This window comes from Rattus norvegicus, chromosome 13, assembly GCF_021556685.1.
Source record: "Rattus norvegicus strain SHRSP/BbbUtx chromosome 13, alternate assembly SHRSP_T2T, whole genome shotgun sequence".
Lineage (NCBI taxonomy): Eukaryota > Metazoa > Chordata > Mammalia > Rodentia > Muridae > Rattus > Rattus norvegicus.
In genome coordinates, this window is record NC_141546.1 from 106102066 (window position 1) to 106110198 (window position 8133).

General features: G+C 51.1%; 1 long non-coding RNA gene across 3 annotated transcripts; it reads right to left on the minus strand.

The window, feature by feature from the left end:
* Positions 1 to 233: 233 nt before the first annotated feature.
* On the minus strand, positions 234 to 5113 carry LOC108352598 (uncharacterized). Of its 3 annotated transcripts, none has more exons than XR_015636295.1 (3): positions 5008 to 5113; positions 3657 to 3789; positions 234 to 608 (listed from the first exon to the last, which is right to left on the minus strand). It is a non-coding gene; the product is annotated as an uncharacterized LOC108352598 (long non-coding RNA). The 3 variants fall into 3 exon arrangements; XR_015636297.1 differs by having other exon boundaries at positions 236 to 608; positions 3657 to 3759; positions 5008 to 5095; XR_015636296.1 differs by having other exon boundaries at positions 236 to 608; positions 3657 to 3772; positions 5008 to 5095.
* Positions 5114 to 8133: the final 3020 nt, after the last annotated feature.

The window sequence follows — 8133 nt, forward strand, 5'->3', positions numbered from 1 at the left end:
GGAATGCTGCATTGTGGCCTGTAAGAAGGTGAGATCGGGGGTTTCTGGAGGGGAAACCAGGAAGGGGGATAATATTTGAAATGTAGATAAAGAAAATATCCAATTAAAAAAATGGGGGGAAAAAGAAGATGGGAAAGAATCCTAACCCCGAGTACCTGGGCTTGGGCCACTCTCCTCCCCAGAGCTGTGATCCCCACACCTCTTTCTTGGCCGAGTTAAATAGGTGAACATTGGCTGAAGTGGGACTTACTTTATTACCCTCTGCAAAGAAAGTCCAGCTGTGCCAGAGGGAGGGCCCTTGAGAGGTATTTCTACTTTGGCCTGACTTGTCGGTGGAAATGGGCCCTGCTGTTCCTGCCAGCAGTTACCAGAACACCCGAGGAATGTGCAGAAGGCAAAGGCAGTCTGACGGCCCAGCAGGGCACGACAAGAAGATGCTGAATAATTTTTCAGGTTGTTCGGATGGCGGAGTAAGGGTGAGAGGCAGCTTCAGGGTGTGGCCTCTGATCCCCACTTGGCGCTCCGCTCCCCACGCCTGGGTGGCTCTCCTCCTACCGTCTGGGGGGATGGAGAAGCCCCTTGGTCTCAGCCTTGATTGCTGCTGAAATCTGTCCAGGATGAAGAATGAAAAGGTGGCTATTGCATTCAGAAGCAATCTGGGAAGGCAGGCCTCTGCATGGTGGGGCCAGTTCCTGCAGATGCTAGGAGAGAGGCAGCACCCTGCAACCTGCATAGGGTTTGGTGCAGCAGCTGACTCAGAGCACAGGGCAGATTATCCATAATTATAGGCCCACAGGGAAAACACGAGCCTTGCAAAAACACGGGGACCTTCTCGGTCCAAAAGCTGCTCCCGGCATTGCTCCTCTAAGAGAACTTTCCACAAAACAAATCTTCAGAATTCTCCACACACCATCCCACGAGACCAGAATCACCACTGTCATACAGTGTCCTGCACCCCCTACCTCACCCACCCCACGCCCCGCCCCCTCGAGAGGTGTGCTGCTCTAGACACAGCCATGGAGGTGTCAACCCTCCTCCAGATCTGTAGCAAGACTGACAGGGCCTGCTGGTCAGGCTTCTGCCCACACCTCTGCCTCACTTCACAACAGTCACTGGGGGAAGGCAGAAGACAATACTCTCAACCTGCCTGAGCTGGGTATGGCTCTGGGGACTGATTTTCCAGTGAGGCCATGTCCTCATGCCAGAAGAGAGAGAGAGACAGGCACAATGACATAGCAGGATGGCCTGCTGCACTCAGGGGTTGGGGGAGTAAAGTGGAAGGATGAGCAAAGGAAGCCTCGCTAGTAATGTGTCCCTGAAGCAAGAACCTGAAAACCTGAAGTAAGAACCTATCAGACATCTGAGGAGAGCCTTGCCAGAGGGAGAGGCTGTGGCCAAACTGGGAGGATGAGGACCCAGGATGAAAGGCCAGGATGGCACAGGTCAGTTCTCTTTCTGCTGACTGGAAGGTTATGAATCCAGGATTGACACACTCCCTGTGCTTATTTAAAAACTAAACGCCCCTCCCACTCCGCTTTGTGGGAGCAGAACTTGGGTAAGCATCCAAGCTGGTAAACAGCAGGGGTGGGGGGGGGTGGAGATAGCAGAGTCTTAGTCAGTCCTGGTGGAAAAGCTAGAGAGGAGGCCAACTCCAGACTTCCTTGGTAGGTAGAGATCTCAGGTTTCCTAATGGCTAGCTGGGAGGAGTTAGACTTGGTTCTGCACTTTTTGCACCCCCAACCCAGCCTTGCTAGTGGGGGTATGGAGGTGAACTTGGTCTTTGCAAAAATAGGAAGACTTCAGAAGTGTGGGTTAGAGAAAACATAGCATCTGACCTTAGACAAGTTCCACGTGGCCACTGGGTATTCCAGGGTAAGAGCTCACCAGGCCTTTGGGTGCTGAGTCTGGAGTCCAGGGGCCTCTGGTTGGAAACACAGCTATCTGTCACTAGATGAGGCATCCAAGGCCCAGGGTCTGGCTGCAGCAGCCATTTAAGATTGATGGCTGCCAACCGCAATGGGCCCTTGGAAAGATGGAGAAGACAACTGAGGAGCCGAGCTCTGAGACGCTTCAGTTTACGGGGGCTCAGGAAGGTGAAAGAAGACCAACACAGACACCAAGAACCAGCAGCCACAGAGGTAGAGGGTAAGCCACGAGAGTGTGGGGGTCTAAAAGCTGAGAGAAGGAAGTGTCTCCAAGGACAAAGGACCAGTGGCAACTTAGGGACAGACGAGGAGGAGAGGGGGAATTGGTTATCTGGCAAGTGGCTGGTGACTTTTCAAAGCCCTGTTCTGTGGAGACCTGAGAGGAAAGGAGGACACAAGCCAGGAAGGAAAGCCAAGAATGGAAAGCTAGTGATTCAGGGTCTGTCTGTCTGTCTGTCTGTCTGTCTGAGTTTTGCTCTATGGTGCAGTAGAAGAATGGGGCTGCTCTATGCTGCAGTAGAAGACTGGAGAATGTCAGAGTACTGCCCTTAGGAGATGCCAAACACAAGGCAGCTTCTAGATAGGCAGGCACTGAGAGACAAAGAGAGTCTCAACTTGGAATGGCACCGGACCGACCGTTGCTGAGCCGCTGACTTGTGGACCAACTTAACAGCTCAGCTTCCTGCTTGCCCGGAACTTTCTATCCCTCGTAGAGACAATATTACAACTCTAGGTTCTAAGTGGCCCACTGGGACCATGGACGAACTCATGCTACAGATGGTGTCCCAGTTTTTACCTCATTAAGACTTAAGGTCCAGGGGTTGGGGATTTAGCTCAGTGGTAGAGCGCTTGGTCCCCAGCTCCGAAAAATAGAAAAGTAAAAGAAAAAAAAAAAGACTTAAGGTCTAACCCTGTTTTCTATCTTATAACATGTTTAACCCCTGAACCTCTATGCCAGGGCCAGCGATCCGGCCAGGGCTGGATCTGTTCTGGATCTCCTGACCTTCATTTCATGAAGCACCCGCGGTGCTACTCCCTCCTCTCCACTTCCTCTTTGCAGAAGCCAAGCTCCGGTTTCTTTTTTTTTTTTTTTTTTTTTTTTTTTGGATCTGGGGACCGAACCCAGGGCCTTGCGCTTGCTAGGCAAGTGCTCTGCCACTGAGCTAAATCCCCAACCCCCCAAGCTCTGGTTTCTAAGCAGAGGCTAAGTTTAAAGTCAGGGCAGTTAGCCGAGTAGGTGCTTTCTATGTGAGACCGTGTGAAATAAATAACTCGATTTAACCAGGATGGCCGAGATTTTCTTTTCTTTTTTTTCCTGAAAGAGTAAAGCAAAAGCGGCAAGAAGGGACATTGGTATTAGAGCTACAAAGAAGGTTATCAGGTTAATGAAGGGATATCTAACCTGGGTGAGAAGGGATGAGGAAAGAGGAGGAGAAGAGGAAATCTTGAGAAACCGAAGGATTGCTGGAGCTGGGGACCCAGAGTGAGTGAAGGTAGGAATGGCGGCCAGAGTGGGGAGGGTGAAGCTGAGGTGATGGAATTCTGCTAGTATAGCGGACAAACTCCAGACGACTCTCTCACTCTCTCGGGAGCCAGGGCTGCTCCCGGTGGGAGTTGGCTGTGCTGTCACCCTGACTGCATAATTGAGGTGGAAAGACGCACCCCATTGTGGGTAGCGACCTTCCTTGACTGGGATCCAGGACTGGGTAAAAATGAAGAAAAGGAGTTTACCCCACGCCTGAATGCATTCTTCGTTCTCTGCTCCTTAGTGTGGCTGCCATGTGACCAGCTCCCCCAAGGTCCCGTGTGACTTTTCCGCCATGATGGACCATACCTGGAATTGTGAGCTGAATGGTGCTTTGGTCTGAGTGATTTGTCATAACAGCAGGAAACAGAAATAACACAGGAAGTGACACATCTAGTAATCAGGGACAGAGTGGCGCGGGAGGTGGGGAACAAGCCCACTGATGGGGAGGCGGCCTGAGAAGGGAAGGCTGGGAGTGCTGAGCTTTGACTGCCTGTTGACAACCGCCCCTGTTCTCCAGTCTTCACCATAAAAAGCCTGGGGCTGTATTTCCTAAAACTGTTTGCTGGCTAGGTTTTCCACAATCAACAGATGCCTCTCAGAGGTTTTGAAGTAGAGGAGAGACGGAGGAGCACTGCGGTTTCTCCATCAGGACAAGGTGGACATGATCCTCAGGTTCACAGAGGGTCGCAGATCTGCCTAGCCCACCCTCCCTAAGTTTGGTCTGAGGAGTTTCCTGCACTTCTGGCAACTTCCTAACTCCCTGGAAGCTGGTGACAAATTTAAGAGGTACAGGTGCTTGGCTGACCTCTGCTGAACGCTTTCAGTGGTTCTTTCGGGATCTGAGCCCCTATGCTAAATACTTCAGAAACCTTCTGGGGCTTCCCTCTCTGTTGAATGGTTTTCTGTGTACCTGATTCCTTGGTTCCTGTGGTTCCCCTCTGAAATGCTCTTCCCCAGAGCCCTTCCTACGGGCTGCTCTGATCTGAGGGTGATAAATATGACACCAACTGTAGACGGTCTGCTATGGTTGGGAACTTGAAGACGCCATCACAAGGATGGCTTGTTTGTGTGTCTCTGGCCTCAGCTCACATGACTTGGACAGCTAAAATGACTGGCATGACTCTCAGGCTAAATCCTCTGGACACACCTTAACGTGCAGGCTTGGTGCCCGAGCCAGAGTTGTTCAAATTCAGGCTCTGTTACTGTTGCTGCTCTCTGGTACACAGTCTCCCCATGGGATTGGGGCTTCCTTCCAACATGGCAGTCCAAAGGCAGACAGTTTCCCCTCTAGTGGTGGAAGACCCAGTCTTCTACGCCGGGACCTACTGTGTTAAACGTGCTTTCTGTATCTTTGACTGCATTGAGGGAGATCTGAGTCAGGGCCTGCAACCCCCACCCCACCCTGCACCCCCCAGTAGGAGGATGAAAGGCGAGGGAAGGAATTGTGAGCCAGAGGCTACATTCTCTGAAGCAATAGCTACACTGTCCCAAGAGAAGCGCCCAGTGTCCCCCAGAGCCTACATTTTATGAGGGAGTCCTAAACTCAGTACTCACGGAAAGCTCTCTGACCACTTCTCCAGTACCTGGATCAATAGTTGGTGGGAAAAGTAAAAACATTGCCCAGAGCTATGTCTGTCCTGGGTGCCTTCTGACCAAGAGAAAGAGGAAGCCTATTGTGATGTCACTCAAGGGAGGATAGGGCATCATTCCTTCTCCCGACTGTAGTGCAAGGCCAGGTTGAGCCAACAAAAGGAAGTTTAGTGCAACCCACACAGAACTAACGGGGCTGGCCTGTCCCTACCCCCTCTCTTTTATCTTGTAAATGGTTGTAATGAGCTGAATTAGATCTTTTGTCTTCTCACCTTCCCGCACTCCAGGCTAGCTCTTGATCATTTTGCTTTCTGTGGCCCAGGAAAGTGCCTGGATATGGAAAATGTCCCCCGGGTTCCTACTGAAGGAACATCAAAGGCTGTTGTGGAAGGCACAAGGAGTCCAGTACACTGGGTTGGTCACAGGTGGTGGAGGAAGCTAGAGACTCGCACACCATTTAACGCAAAAGTAAGACCCATGGTTCCATTTTGACACTGAAACCATTCCTTGACACGCCCCAGAGCTATCTTTTTGAGAACATTTGTGTAATTTAAAAAGGCATTTGCCGAAATCGATTCCTTTGACAGAAGGAAAGGAAGAGGCAGGGATCTGATGAGTCTTTAAGGCTACTCAAATGGAATGAAAACTTCAGGATTCCATGGAAACTGTCAAGGCAAAGGTGTACGATTCACCAGCAAGGAGCAGGGTTACGGAAGTCAGGCTGTGCAGAGGGAGGTGGCTTAGCCCTGGTACACAGTAGCAGAGAACTCACCTGTCCTTCCTTCCTTCCTTCCTCCTTCTCTACCTTCCTTTTCCTTCCTCCCTCCCTCCTTCCCTCCCTCCTTCTCTCCCTTCCTTCTCCTCCCTTCCTTCCTTCCTTCCTTCCTTCCTCCTTCTCTACCTTCCTTTTCCTTCCTCCCTCCCTCCTTCCCTCCCTCCTTCTCTCCCTTCCTTCTCCTCCCTTCCTTCCTTTCTTCCTTCCCCTCCCTTCCTTTCCTCCTTCTTTCTTTCTTTCTCTCTTCCTCTCTTTCTTTCTTTCTTTTCTTTCTAAGACATTTGGGAGTGTCTGTTGCCGACCCCCAGATGTGATGGTTTTACCACAGACATGTGGATGAATTTATCAAGACACACATTCCACAGCTCCTTGGGTAACAACAATATGGCGCCGTACCAAGCAGCACTGAGGTCCCTCTGTAGATGAATGCTTTCATGTGCTGCAACCCCTCACATACTGTTCCTGGTGCTGGGGACCCAGAGGTGGCAACATACTGTGACATTCTAGTATGTCACCACGGATGGAGTGAGGCAAACCTGGCACACTTGGTGTATATTCTTCTAGACTTTCCTGTTAAATCCAGGTTTGGTCCCAGAGGGCCTGGCTGCCGGAAATATCCACACACATCTTTCCCTATCCTCCCACACACTCTCCTGGGTTTTCACAGGTGAGCCTCACAGATTTCTAGAATGTTAATTGGTGTTTTTACCTAATAAATGCCATTAATAAATCCTGGTAAGAATTTAGGATTGTTTCTGGGGTTCTTCCTGGTCACATATCATCCCCTTTGTCTGCCACACGGAGGCAGGAATGTGGCAGCAGTTCTGGAGGCCCAGTCCTACTACCAACACGGTGGCCCAGGGCAGATGGACTCCTGGTGAGGATTCCTTCACCGTGCGGCCTGGGGATGGGGCGCAGTAACTGAGTTCCTACAGACACAATCTCTAATCACCTAAGGCAACAGAATTTCTCTCCTTCCAATGAGAACATGAAAGCCTTGGGAGTGTGGAGACTTCTCATTGGCAGAGCTTCTTGTGAGAGGAGCTAGGATTTGCAGGGAGCCCATAGCCTCCAGAGCAGTTCCTGCTTGTCTGTCTGTCCATCCGTCTGTCCATTTGTCTATCCAGGGGGCTATTTAAGTTGCCCACACTGGCTCAGATCAAAGCAGGTGCTCTTTGATGTCTGTGAGTGGAAGCTCCTGCAGACGTTTGGAGAAGCACTGGGCAGTATATGGGAGGAAACTGGCTGGGGCAGTAGGTGGGGCACACTCCAGGCTGGGGGATGTGAGGACAGGATGGACAAGCTCTGCTGGGCCTCTTGCATTAGGGACAGGGGAGCAGTGAGTAAGGAGAGGTCCACTCCATGCAAAGGCACAGCTTAGATCCACAGAAATCACAACTGGATCTTACTTTTGTTAGTGGGACCAGCCAAAACTCCCCCATGCAGCTTCCTGGCTCTCTAAGCCCTTGCTTTCCTTGTTCCAAGGTCACTGGGCTAAGAAGACACCGCATGTCCACGGGGCCAACCTCCCACACGTGGCCTCGTAAAGTTCCAGGAAGAAAAGATGAGGGTCTGCCATTCAGCCAGTGTTTATTGAAGACTTACTATGTGCTAGATGCTGGGGACAAAGATCCCAACCTGGGTTGGTTCTAGTAGAGTTGGGAGGCAGTAAAGAACTGGCTAGTAGATGAGGAAATTAGGTCCTAAAGGATCGAAGTGAGGCGAGGCCTAGAGTTGGTGACAGACAGCTGCAGTCTAGACAGGGCAGTCAGGGTAGCCTTGTCCTGTAGGTTCCCAGAACAGCCATCCAAGCAGAGGCTGAAGATACAGAGACAGAAGCCTGTGTGTCTGAGGAGCAGGAGAGCAGCAAGCTAAATCAGAAGGTGCAATAGAAGGGCAGTTAAAAGTCCCAAGTGATGCTGGGTAAAGGGACAGCAGCTCAGAGCATGGAGGACGCTGCATACAGCTGAGGGGACAGCCATAGGATCTCTGGATGGATGGGATTTAGAATATTCCTTTAGAATAAGGCATCTAGGACCAGGGAGGGGATGGAGAAGAGGGAAGGAGCAGGATTGTGAAGATGGGGCACCCCTGAGTTGGGGCAGAGAAGAGGGGTGAACAGGATTGGAAGGAGGGATTCCTGTGGAGATTGGGGAGACGAATAAACTTTGGGTGTTGAGGAGATCCAGTCACGTGAGACCTCGGTCCCTGGCAGGAGGAAGCAGGAGCAAGTCATAGATCTAGGTTGGAAAGGTGAAGGATGGGGGTTGGTTCTGTAGAGTGTGAGAGACATCCTGACAGCACAGCTATAGACA